Here is a 14186-nt window from a genome sequence, read left to right as displayed (position 1 = left end):
TAGTCGGAACTGGAATTTAATTGTAAATCACAGTATCTCAAGTTTTTGATGCAGAAAACTGTTGCTGCGCCTGAGAGGCATATTTTCAGTTCAAAGAGTTAACATGTTCATAAAATTGGAAAATATAATGGAGAACAATAGAAGACATACCGAGGAAACGTAAATATTTATCTGGTTTAGTTAATCTGAAATATTATAGCTTATAATTTTGTTGTTGTATGAGGTAATGGTAGGTGATCGACAACTTAAATTATGTGAATTGGAATTTTTCGAAAATTCTGTGCGAATGATTGCAAAGTATACTTCCGCGTGTACGTTCCGACAGCCGATAAAATCGGATTAAGCGAAGTCACTTACACGTTATCCAACAAACATGGATATCAGAAGAATTTGCGAACTACTGACTGCCCTCATAGTGTCCATGTATTTCTTGGTGTTTTACGGCGCGTTTATCGTTGTTCTATATTTTCTATGGGTGGGAAAATAAGAATCCTATGAAACTTACTAAAGACTTCATTTCAAAGGTGAGAAACTTTTCACTGTACGGGCATTCTTCAAATGTACTGAATTATTTAGTTATTAGAAGATTGTAAGTTTCCCTGCAAATAGAGATTGATCAGAAACGAAATTACAGAAATCGGACACAAGTAGTCTGTTTTGTTAAAAATCGTTTATTCGAAGTTTTATCAAACATCGTTACATTATTAGAAGTGTACGATATCCGTTGCTTAATTGTGATACGTATATCGTTGCATTTGACTTACCCAAATATTTATTTACCATCATTTATGGTAATTCCGTTTGTTTCTTGTTCGTTTAATCGAGGAAAATTATTTCGAGAAGATTCAAATATAAAACACTTCACACTGTATAATGATCGAAGCAAAGAAAATCTCGGTAATTAGGAAAACAATAATAACGCGATACCTAGTAATATTTTAGATACCAGCTAACACTGGTTGAAACGTGAGAATTACTCGTCCCGTTTCAATCTATCGGGTGTGCACTATTCGTTTGCTACATACTATATATTATACCTTATGAAAAAGTATAAATATATTTGCCGGGCTACATCTTTCGTTTAGTTGTTAAAAACATAAAATGTAATTATATTACTTGAATTTCTTTTATATTATATATACAAGTGCTTACATTCTTCTTTGTGTTGTAGTAATAAGATTGGTTTTTTCATCGGATCATTTATGTTCTGTTACTGCTGTGATATTTTCCCGGGTAATTGAAATGTGTCGTGGGTATCATTGCGTGCGCGGGGCAAATACTTCAAGATAATTCAAGTTTTTGCTGTAACGTCCATTCAAGATGTAACAATCGGTACGAGCTCGTCATCAATTTTACTGTCCGCATAGAATGTTATCTGGCAATAAATCATTGGGTCAAACGAATTCTGATCAAAATAATTTATGTGGTTCGAAATATTATGCAGTTATACATTTTGATAAACTTTTGCAGGACAATGTCCAACAGTGACCGAAACCATAAATATTTAAACAGTCAGCCTTCGCAGTCCTTGTTTTTAGATACACAAAAGACACTGAAAAAACTTACATTATTCAAAGATGTGTTTACCTGCATGCTTAAAATTTGTGATAGTTGAACACACAGAACTGTTTTTGCAACGCAGTGTATATGTTTATATTAAGTGGTACTGAAATTCGCGTTTTCTATGTACGATCTCCACGGCAGTGTTTTATCTGTTGCACAGTCTGTTCCGGCAAGTAATTTGCATCGTCCTGTTATGTGCTCTATTGTTTCTTTGCATTTGCGGTGTTTTCTATATGTGTCGGGCTTATAGTGCCTCCCATTATACAAGGTGTGCTGAATACAGTGTCGCAAACCGTTTTCTCTGAAGTCAATCAATCTTCGAGACTCCCATCTCCGCGACAGTTAAACTATGCCTTTCTTATACAAACCTCCAATTTTTCGTTAAAAAATAATTGTACTGCACTTTCTACATTTTCGAAATTTTTGAAATTTGTATTGTTTTGTAAGTATAATAAATTCCCATTTTAGTTTCGATATTTTTTTTACGTAGTCACCCACGTGTGGTCTTGCGTTATCGTAAAGATGCAGATCGTTTTTTCGATTTACGAGTAATGATCTGATAGTTTGCAGTTCCTGTTCGACTCTTTCCAATTATTGACAGTGTAAAGCAGAGGCGCAACGGTAACACTCGGATTAAGTAATTTATGATGAATTATTCCTCGCATATCTTACCATACGCATAACATTGCTTTTTTTTTTATTTTTACGCTGTCTTTACTTGTTTCTTAAGAACGTTGCTTGAGTTTTGACCAATGACGCTTTCTCGCCAAGTTATTGTGTACTACTCATTCCTCATCTGAAAAAACCTTCTGGAATTTATCTAGTTCGAAATAAAACACAGATCGAAATTACATAAACCATCGACGACAGTTAGTAATGTTTACAGTACCTTCACCAAGTGCAGATCAAATGTTTTGTCTTGCATCTGACGCACTGTGATCGAGATAAAATTTGTACGGCACGCAATATCCTGTATACATCGCATTACTATTCATTTCGAATGCTTACTAAGAGCTTCTCGATTATATGGTCACTTAAAGATTAACAAGGATATCTTATGTCAGTCTCCCTTAGCCCTAATATCTGTGTTTATATTATAGACTTCAAAGAATAGATAAGCGAGATAAATCGGTTTATACGAACGACAAAGCGGATAGAACTTACGTAGCACCTTAATCAGTTAACTGCGTTTGGCGAGTATACACGTCACTTTAAAGCTTGAAATGATACTAATTCGTTCAACGATGAATTCTTTATTTTTTCAGATAAACATGTAATTTTTCTTTGTTTTGCGTTGGGTTTTCGTTAAAGTATATACTATAGAACAATACTGTCTTATTAACATTGAGTTTAAATAACTCCAGTAAAATATAATCAATGTGGTTCACTATTTCAAAACAGAAAAATTGATAACAATAACATAGTTGTGTTATATACAGTGTACATCTAATCATAGGAGTAGGTACTAGGTAGAAAATGTAATACTTTATAGCTACAACATTATTCGATTAAATATTAAATATTAAATATTAAATATTAAGTATGAAGTATCAAAATACTAATAAATATTATTCATTTATTTATATGCACCTACTTTGCATCATATGAACGCACATTCGTTACTGCTCATTTCGTGTATAGCTTCTTTTGTTACAATTTTGTTAACATCATTTTCAATGACATATGTTTGTATTGTGGCGGTTAGCAACCGTGGGAAGCGTCTCCGAGGTTCTGGAGACTTTCCCCGGTTAATGTTTTCGCCACGGCCACTCCAAGTGACATAGAGAAGGGATACGGCCCTCAGGATCGTGAGCCTAACGGGAGGTCCTGCATGTCTCAAGAATACAACTATTCTTGTCGCTCTCTGGGGCGCGCAGGAAAATTTAAGCAAGCGTGCGGAGCTCTCGCGGCCAATTTTTCTCTGACACTTCACGTCGCTGTGACCGAGCCGCCCACGCATTTCTCGTAGTTCCCAGTTCTTGTCCTTATCGTGTTTCGTTGTTATTATTGTTATCATTGTTAATCACATTAACCCCTTGGCCTATGATTTCTTTCTCAACTCTGATCGATATGGCTACTTTGTCATTAATAACTTATTAGAAAAAGAGAAAAATTCTAAGCATAAGTTATGGCTATATTTCCTTTCGAGTATAATTGTTGACTACAGAGGAATAACATTTACTTTGAATTCGAACGAACTGAGTAATATATATATTTGTTGAATCATGTTGAAAATCTTCACCACGAGTCTCACTCGTTGTTGTAGGGCAAGGGGTTAAAAAAGTTTATTATGGTTACGCACTTCCGTCAATTTGTTGCAACTACTTCCCAGAACATGGTATTTTTTTCTTATTTTAACTAAAAAAATATACTGACAACAGTTGGTCAGAAAAATCTAGGACATGCCGTATATTCGACTTGATGCCATGTGGCTTTCTTCTCTTGGAAAGATGGGAACAAGATTGTTTATCGATCATGTCGTCTGTTTACATACTATCCAAAACACTCTGCATCATCATCTAACAGAAAAGAGCTTTTGATATCGCATATCTGTACTCTCACACACCAACTGGAACAACAATTTGCAAGCGAACAAATCATTTTCGATCCTTGGTTCCTTTGAGGCTATTTATCTTCGCGAAGAGTAAAAACCGATGCAACAATAACAAATTTTCATCTTTTTGACCTCCGTCAAATCAAAGGTGTCGAATCACGGTGTGGTGGTCGTGACGTATCATTTAAAAACACTTTGTACATATACATTGTAATCTAAGAAACAATTTGAAGGCAACAACAGTTCAGTCTGAAAACAATCGAGAAACATTAAAAGAATTAATGCTCAGAGCGTCATGATTAATTCCAATGTTTAAATAGATAGTTAAGATTGAGCTCGACATATTATATAACAAAGTTTACATTTCTTCTTACATATTACATGAGAGTTAATTTAATTAACAATCAATTGTTTGATATCAATTTATCACGAGATTTCATCAGGTTGATAATTTCTTATTTTGCAACCAATGATTCAAGGTGTTCGATAAGTGGTGACTTATGGCTAGCAGTGCATTTCTATACTTTTTCTACAACTACTTGATAGATGATAGGTGATATTTTCTTCAGTTATCTATAGAAACTTACTGTAGAGGTCCCACGTCTGCTCAGTTTCGGCGTGTCTTTGTTATTTCCACACTGATTGCTCCGTCACGAGGCCAGTAAAAAAGACGTGCCGAAACTGAGCCGTTGCGTTATAGTTTATATTAAGGTTATGAAGATATGACTGTTTCTGTTCAGTAAAATAGAACAACGAGACATAAAAACGACAAAGACTATAACAATTGATTGCTACACTGCTACACTAAATTTCAGACCTCACTATTATTACATGGGTGCATTAGAAATTCTAATAAATATAGACAGTTATTGGTTGTACGTTACATTAATAAATGACTACAAAGTAAAGAAGACAAGTAGTGATCATTTCGTAAAATATATTTCTCTATTTAATATGGTCACAGATATTACGTTTAGAAAAAATGTACTTATCATATCCATTGATGTTTTTCCTATTCGTTTTTAAAAATGTAATAAAATAGGTATAAGCATGTATAGATTACCTTATGATGTGACATTTTGATTATAGTTATATTACTACTTCTATTTTACATAACTTTCTGTGTTTTCTCAGAAATCAGAAAGAATGATACGGTTGTTTACTGCTTATCTTCTTTATGTTAATTAAATTCATTTGCTTATTACTCCAACGAACTGAACTGTCCATTATATTTCACTTTTGAACCAAAGAATCAAAAATTTCAAAAGACAAAATGTTACACCCGACCCTCGATTTACGCGAAAATCCGTCCCACGTGGGTTCGTTTTACGCAAAGGAAAATCGCGTAAACAGAGTCTGTCGGTACAAGAGAAAACAAAATATTGAAAAGAAAAGCTGGTATATGTTCTAGAAACACATATTTATTTCACATAGCTTAACAAAAGAAATAATAATAACGAGATTTTAGAAAAGAAAAGTATATTTTATTCGCTGTTACTAAATTCAGATCACGTAAATTGAGATCGCGCGTAAAAACTACCGCGCAAATAGTGTTCCAATTTACAAGGTCATGTGTAGGTTACAACAAACGTACTTGCTATAAATACCATTAGGCATATCCATAATTTAGGCCTACCTTGCGGAAAAACAATGAAATAATAATTTCGTACGTTTTTATCGAAATACAACATTATATTGTTGCGAATTTTGGATAGAATCTTTGGTTATATTCATATTGAACATTAAAGAAACCCTTTTATAAATATAAATAATCCAATTGGTCGATATTGTTTCTAGACCACATTGGAAATAATAAATATGCGGTACGGTTAGTGTGAGCAACCGTTTTTAATAGTACAATACAAGGCTTGCTTATCTGAAATGGAGTAGGCACGGGAGAGTAGGTTAAAATGGAACGCCAATGTTTTTCGTAGATAAGGAGCTCGTATTCAGCTGGTGTTGCATGGCGTAGACCTAATAAGCCCTCGGTATAGTTTATGATCGACCGCAGATCAGTGCACAAGTATTATCTACGAAAAACATTGGTGTTCTGTTTTACGCTACCAAATCCTCCCCTATACCAAACGTTTGATAGCTTGTTACGATGTTGATTTTAACACGTTGACTGTCATGAGGGTTACCGGTGACCCCCGACCAAATCGAATTACTATAGTTTACTCAATGAAACGACGATTATATGAATACATTTCTATATTATAAATAATACTACATAATACAGTGACATTAGTAAAAGAAGACAACGTTTGTTATTTTTCATGTAAAATTTTTGTTTCTTTTCAGAAATAGCGTATCAGTATGATAAAATTTAATAATTTGCATAACAGTTACATAAACGTGATCGTATTTAAAAACGTAATCGTGTAAAAAGGAAGTTAATGCGATTATGTGTTATGTATAATACTTGTTCAAATATTCCTGTACAAAAACTCAGGTATTGTGTTTTCTTTTTATAATAGATTGCAGGCATGTGCTTTTTAATAACTTTTGCATATACTCACTGGGTAAAAACACTCGCAAACGTAACCGATTTCATTAATTGCCAATAGCATATCAGAATTTTTTAACGTCGTGTCATTCTGCGTTTAGGCACGTATTCCATATCAGTATTATAATATTGTAATTAACAATCAAATTGACGTCAGTGCGTTGGTGGAAACTAGTTTTCTGCACAATCGTGTTTTTAATTTATCTTACAGACAAATGTTATAAATCTTTTTCTTTCAAATATTTGAAAATTTAACGTATTTAACACATTTGGTAGATGATGATGATTTTTGTAAGCGACTATATTATTTACAGCCTTTTGTAACTATAACTTTACGTACTTCGTATCCCCATAATGAATCCTCGTAGTAATTAGATTATCGTACTGAATGATTACTCCATGCATGCGAGATAAGCATGACACGTATAGATACCTACTATTAAATTCATTCAACACTGCCGTCGCGAAGCTTGTTACACTCGCAAGATTCCTGCGACACAATTCATTTGTGAGCTTCGAGTGAACGTTTTCAATTTTAACGTGAGTGAAGAATCATCTTATTTATTACTTGCTTAAACTTATTATTATCATTGTAACATTTCTATTCGATGGATGACCTTTCGTTCGCTGAATTATTACAGGAGATTGATTTTTGTTAGCAAGGGATGATTGAAGGTTTATACTGTCTTCGTTGAGAATCACTAGTTAGTGTCTTATTAAGTTCGACATTCTCAGACTATGATCGTTGGCCAGCATTAATATTCGACTTCACACATCTGTCAAAACTGCTAAAAGAAATGTATCGTGTTACACGTAAATATTTTTCTGTTATATTCATTTATTTTCTTGGAAATCTTTTGAATTTAGTTTTTATTTTTTTTAGTAAAGATGTAATTAACTTCAACTCAAAACTAACTGAAATGTGTCTTTGTTTTTTACAGCTATCACCGATTTTTTATCAAAATCGTCTGGTATTTTTGTAAATGTATGAAATTTTTCACTGATACCGAAATGATTAAAGATCGTAAAGTATCGCGAATGCTCAGCTTACGGGTACGAGTGAAATTCAAATAGCTCTGCAATTAACAATACCGTAAAGGAAATGTATCGAGTCGGTTGGTGGTGTTACTCCACTGAGACGGAGTTTAAAACACACCATGATTCAGACACCAGCGCTGACTATATAGTGTTGTAGCCAGTATTGAAAAATTCTATACGATGCTTATTATTGATAGCGAATCCTGCCTCTGTATTGGTTTATAGGAAACTCCTGACGAGTTTTAAAAGTCTCTTGTCCGATGACATTGCATGCATGTGGCAGTAGTATCCGTATAAGTCGCGCTGTTGCCGCTCACGTTTTCTTCTTTTTTTCTGTTCCGTTATGAGTCTGTGGTAGGTAGGTGTATATCTATATGTTTTCTTGTCCTAGATTGAACAACGTACTTGTATTGTTTAAGAGTTTTAATTCGATTCGTGCATAAAAATAAATCGTACGATTATTGTTATTGTTATCGCTATTTCTTCAAGGTCAATAAAAGTGTTAATTATCCGAACAACTTTTCTGATAAGCTCTAACACTTCGTGCCATTTTTTCATGTAGCAAAATCACGGGTTATTCTTTCTCACCTACAGCATGTTTTTATTAACTTAAAAAGTAATAGCAGATTATTCGGTACATCTGATACATAGTGTAATTAATTATGGCGGCCATGTTGAATTTGGTCCCATAGTGGACGGGGAAGAACAGGTGAACGAGCAGGTGAGACGAAGCGAAACAGCATGGAAATAATAGTGTAACGACGTTCTCTGTTTCGCTTTGTGGTCCGACAACATGCTACGCTTATACGCGGTGTTCGGAATTTTTTCGACTCGGTAAGGTATCGATTCTCTTTTATTTATACGCGATTCAAGTTTTAGTTACAGTCGTTGGATTTAATTATATCTGATCGGGCTCATTATGCAAATGACTATGAAAGTAGTTCAGATAAGAGGATTAAATTATAAGTTATTTACCAGAATAATCGAAAAGTAATTTAGGAAGAAGTTGTAAATTAAGTGTAATAGATATTCATCTAGGTTAACTGTAATTTCTCAATGAACTGTTTATCACCGTTATAAATATTTAAGGTATGTTTCATAGAAAATATGAATTTATTTTGCAACAGTGTATTACAGTAAATTTCTATTAATGAAATAAGTCGGCAATAATTGCGTCCCGTGTCGTAGAATACATATACCTATCGAATCATTGCGTCCCAATGTAGAGTAGAGCAGTTGCCAAGTTGCATAATTAAATATATCAGATTAAAAATATCTTAATGACGTGTTTATACTATATAGATACATCATTCATTGTGCAAAGAACAGAATTGTTTGCGTTACAAAGTTCTACCTACATGTCATTTCTTAAACATTTCTTTTCATAAAAATAACAAGTACTCGTCGGATAATTTTTAAGATTCTTTATATAGATAATTTAACGAATATCATCTATGAGTTCTTTTTTAAAGGTTAAGACATTCTTATTCCCGTGCCAATTTGCTGAAGTAAAATATTTTTAAATCGAACTATGATATTCAGAGACACGCGCTATTCTATTTCGTCTAAAAGATTTACATCGCTTAGACGTACCATAATTAAATAATAATATACCCACCGCAAAATCTAACAACTCTTCTAATCCACCCGTTAGATCTAGAAATTATACCTATATTTAAAATTGTGATTCCATTTGGCAGTCGTCCTAATGAGTTTTAAGAAAGGTCGTCTGAGAATTAAGCGAAGTAATAATATGTATTCGAAATATGAATACTAGAGGTATTAAAGGTAGAAGAAACGACTGATGAAACGAACGTGGTGAAAATGTGGCATGTGGTATATTTCTGTGGAGAAAACGATGACACAGAATGATGTTCTAGAATACAAAATTTTACGACAAAAAGCGTAAAATGCATAACCGTTCTGTTATTATCCTAATTTCTATTTATAAGCACAGAGTTTCCATCGAAAGAAGCTTACAAGGCTAACAAGGAATTCGTAATAGCATTGCTCTGTACTATGAAATTTATAATAATCTAACAAAAAGGTAAACAAACGAAAACGATCAATTATTTTATAGAAAGACGAGTGTGAAAATTAAATAATTTTGCAACAAGGAAGGGAACATTTTTTAATACTACTCAGTAGGGACAGGTAAAAAGGTCATTATTTAATAGTTTAGTGAAGTTCAGCCTGGTCGGTTATCAATGCTTTCCATTTCTTGTTAACTTCAATAATAATTTATTTCCAGACTATTTCTTTGTCATATCTTATCTCCTATTTACTAAGCATATTAAAGTTCATTTGAAAAACTTTGAAAGTTGACGTTATTTAGCATTTAAACGATACCATTATTCTCGTTCACCTATACAAGCGTTAAGTTAAAATAAGCTAGTTTACCGTTACCTTGCTATATATTTTAATAACGAAGTAAAATAACTGTTTTTTAAATCGTACGTCGAAACGCGAGTATCGACAAAATATTGCTTCGTTATCCCATAACTCGTCAAGTTTAACCCTTTGCACTCGAGAGGTGACTCTCACTCACCACTTGATTTCATACAGTAAAACTATAAAATTTGATACTTAATATGAAACTTCGTATAATGCATCAATTTAAGAAATATTCGAACAAAACAGCTTTGTCCCTCATAAAGTATCTTCTCTATCTCATCAGAAAATATTAAAATATTTCTAATGAAAAACTTCCGAGTGCAAAGGGTTAAAACTAAAGCCCAAAGTATAACGAACGAACAACTCCGATCCCTTAGAACCAACCCACCAAGCAAAATGAATTATCGCACAGTAATAAAAGAGAAATGATTAGAAAACACAGCGCGTTAAGCCAATACGTACTAAAAGAAAGGAAATCCTTCTAATGTATAATCTACGAATCTATGGAATAATTTCATTGTTGTCCGAAAGTGGATACATGGAAACACATATAATAGCGTTTTTCACGGGATATACATGTTTCGTGAAGCCCGAGTCGCAAGTGGCTCTCTCGCGTGTAAGCGTTCGAGATAAAAGCCGGCAGCGTTAATCGTCGCTGCCAACTATTGTCATTGCACGTTTATTCGTTTCTGTTGTCACGGGCGCCATTTCGCACGTCTCACCCGGTGTACACGTCACAACGCGCCGTAGCGACGCCACGATACGCGCTCTGTCCCGGCGTAGAGGAAGGTACAGTGAGTATAGCGACCGATGCTCGTGGGATTCAGGTGTGCCTCGCGGCACAGACGTGCTCAGTTGAGCCGCGTTGGCCCACGCGAATCCTCGCTATTAGAAAAACCTTGCTAACGCGAGTCACTTCTAGACTCTCCGCGTCTTCTCCGCAACTTCTCCGGAACGGAACCTGGGAAAATAGAGTGGTAGAACACGCGCGAATTCTTCGTTTCTTTCGGTGAATTCCGCGTCCCCGTGTGAACAGTGTCTTCGGTTTTCTTCTGTATTCATTCACCTGTACATCGTATTTACCTCAATTAGGGGAGCGACCGTGCTCGATTGTTCTTGTTGTTAGTTCATTCACGGTGAACGCGACTGAATAGGAACTGGATTCAACTGAAAACTCGGGAAGCTATTTAAATAAACTTTAAAGTGTTTACGTTCGCGTTACATTTACGTGTCGCTCGATTCGGGAAATCAGTTTTCCGTTTATCTTCAGTTTTGAAAACTAGTTTATCTTGATTCCAAGCGATGTACATAGATGTTGACAGTTGACCGAACAGTCGATTAACCAAGAGAGTCCTCGATGTCCGTGATTTTGCATAGAATCGAGCAATTTCCGCGGTTTCCTCCGCCTGTATCCTCGTTCTGTTGAAAAAAGAGATTCGGAGCTTCCTAGGTCTGGGTTAGTGTACAATATTATCGAGGCTATCGAGGAAAGCTGTGAACGACCGTTCGGAACATTGGAAGGTTCGCGTTCTCCAACAGTGCCGTTTACCTTCTTACAATGACGAAACCGACGGCGATTCCACCGCGACGCTGTCGCCTCGAAGTTTTTTCGGTCCGCGTTACCGAAGTTTGTGAACTTGAACGTGTCGGTGAAAAGTGATAGTGAATCGCCGTTTCGCGGACCGTGGACAGTGATATTCGGTAAACATATGCGCAACGGGACGACGTGTATATTCAACGTTTCCTCGCAGGTTGGTGAACGTCTTTCTCTGAACATGCTCAAACACTAATCACTTTTCATTTCCGTTTTATGGGCTCAGCTGGCCATTACTATTATTCAGTTATCTTTCCGGTCGTTTGTATCCTTAGTAGTAGTTTCGGAACGACACAAGGCTCACGGTAATCTCGTTTCGCTTATCATCAAGGATATCTGGCAGTTAAAAGAGTTGTAAATTCAGCAGGCTTCCAAACTGACGCGATATCCACTGTTGTAATAATGTTATTACGCTACATTTCTGTAACGTTAAAACAGCGAAGCAAGATCTAGATTTTAAATACTATTTTGTAATTAGCGCCTGAAACACGTATGTAAAATTAAGTATTTTATCCACATTAAAATTTAAATATAGTTGGTTATTCAAAAATGGAACTTCATTGCTTTGAGTAGTACCACCGTATCATCGAATGTCGATCGCTCATAATAAATATAATTTAATGCTTATCTCATACTTGGAAAATACCTGTCAATGATTATGAGACGTACAGAAGAAGTAATTATGCAGAGAACGTTTGATTGAAACTCAAACTTTCAGCCTACAGAACGTTGAAAAATAAGCAAGATCTAGATTTTAAATACTATTTTGTAATTAACGCCTGAAACACGTATGTACGTAGTTACCATGAACCTTGAGTACTAAGAGATAATTTAGTACTACAGAACTTTATTCTCGTGGCGATCGAAGAATATCTATGTGCTCTTCCTGTACTTGCTATCGACGTGTACGTGTATGTATAACGGTATTGTAATATCAATTACGTCAGTGACTTATTTAAAATGTGTGTGTATAGTATATATACAATAGTGAATACAGGTTCGCGGTTTATTTACGATCACGTCGAAGGAGGTTCAACGATTTTCGTTTCAGGTCTTCGAAGTGTAGAAATTATGAAGGCGATTAGACTTCCTCTTACTCCAAATGACAGTAACAAATTCAAAATTATATAGATTTCTGTTGCCACTGTTACCATTAATAGTGAGACTTATATATTGTGTATTAGTAGGTATAATAAGACTTTTAACATATTTCATGCTATACACTGTCTAATGAGCCATCAATGGTACACACTGTCTGTACACGCCGGCGTGAACGTGTTAAATGGTACAATTGTGATGCTACAAATAAATATAGAAAAAATTGTTAAAACAGGTGAAGGTTGCAATAAAATAAAATGTCGAGTTTGACTCGACATAGAACTGCTAAGGGTTAAAGTATACCTGTGTACGGTACTATATCATTTTGAGTAACTTTGTCAAAAGAGGGCTTCCTCGCCGATTTCGATGATTTTAAATGTATCGTAGAAATCGATATTTCGAACAATCTTGCACCCGTATGAAAGTGTTACACTTGTGGTTTTGTCTTCCAGATATTCATGCAAGACTGCCGAATTGGAGAAATTTCTAGTAATTACGACGAAACTCCCACTTCGGAAAAATCAGTCTCATTAATATACTTCTGTTATCTACGCGGAACTCATTTTTATAGATTTTAACAAACGATATTAATTGACGACTCTTTCGACAAGTTTACCATTTAATGATACATTTATACTTCTCAATGAAACATATGAAAATATATCATTCTTAATGAGTGAAATTATCGGAGAGACTAATATGTCACCCACTGAACTCTTAAATATAACAGGGCATATATAAGAATCATTGAAATCCCAAATTTATGAGTATTTCGGAAACTATGGCCGAACGGCGGTAACATTTATAGGCATACGTATGCCTTCAACAACATATTTCAAGACGATAAAAATCGGCGAGGTAGCCATGTTTCCGAATAATTACTGAAATTAAATGCATATTAACATAAAGTTTTTTCGATCGTGTTATTTTGAAAAGTAGCTACCAAGATCCTCTTCAACCATGACAAAATGGTTCATAAAACGGACTTCATGAATTTTGGGCAGTTTAATAATGGATACAAGAGACTTTCAGCTGTGTCGAATATTATGAATATAAAAAGCGGTCACGCAGTCTATAAGGTACGCGTAAAGGAGGATGCTAACGACCGAGAACAGTAGATTACCAATGAAATAAAAATTGTTAAAAGATTATAAAGATTAGATACCTCTAGATAACTAAGAATAAGTTAGTAAAATTTATATTCATATTTTATTGAGCAAGAAATCTAAGTTAATGCTTTAAAAGCGATTTTTTTTCTTAACACTACTTTCACTACTTTTCTTTTTACTGAGAGAGAAAACTCCGGTTACTGCACCAGAGCAGTTATAGAGAACCGATATACATTTCACAATTTTTATTTGCCATTAAATAGGGAAAATTAGGCAGAAACTGATAATTCGAATTTATTCTGTAATTACCCTCCTGGTTGAGGTAGAGGG

At 34.7% G+C, this 14186-nt stretch overlaps 1 protein-coding gene and 1 long non-coding RNA gene across 4 annotated transcripts in view; one reads left to right on the top strand and one right to left on the bottom strand.

Annotated features, from left to right (window-relative positions):
* LOC116427482 (uncharacterized) overlaps positions 1-14186 on the top strand; it is a 101832-nt gene that overhangs the window by 41537 nt on the left and 46109 nt on the right. The gene's annotated exons all lie outside the window — the stretch shown is intronic.
* Positions 9758-12447, bottom strand: LOC143174808 (uncharacterized). Its single transcript, XR_012999184.1, has 3 exons — positions 12296-12447; positions 11605-12130; positions 9758-11474 (listed from the first exon to the last, which is right to left on the bottom strand). It is a non-coding gene; the product is annotated as an uncharacterized LOC143174808 (long non-coding RNA).

Source organism: Nomia melanderi, chromosome 8 (assembly GCF_051020985.1).
Source record: "Nomia melanderi isolate GNS246 chromosome 8, iyNomMela1, whole genome shotgun sequence".
Classification (NCBI taxonomy): Eukaryota; Metazoa; Arthropoda; class Insecta; order Hymenoptera; family Halictidae; genus Nomia; species Nomia melanderi.
The sequence above is the reverse complement of the archived record's forward strand: the minus strand, read 5'-3'. Positions and strand labels throughout refer to the sequence as shown.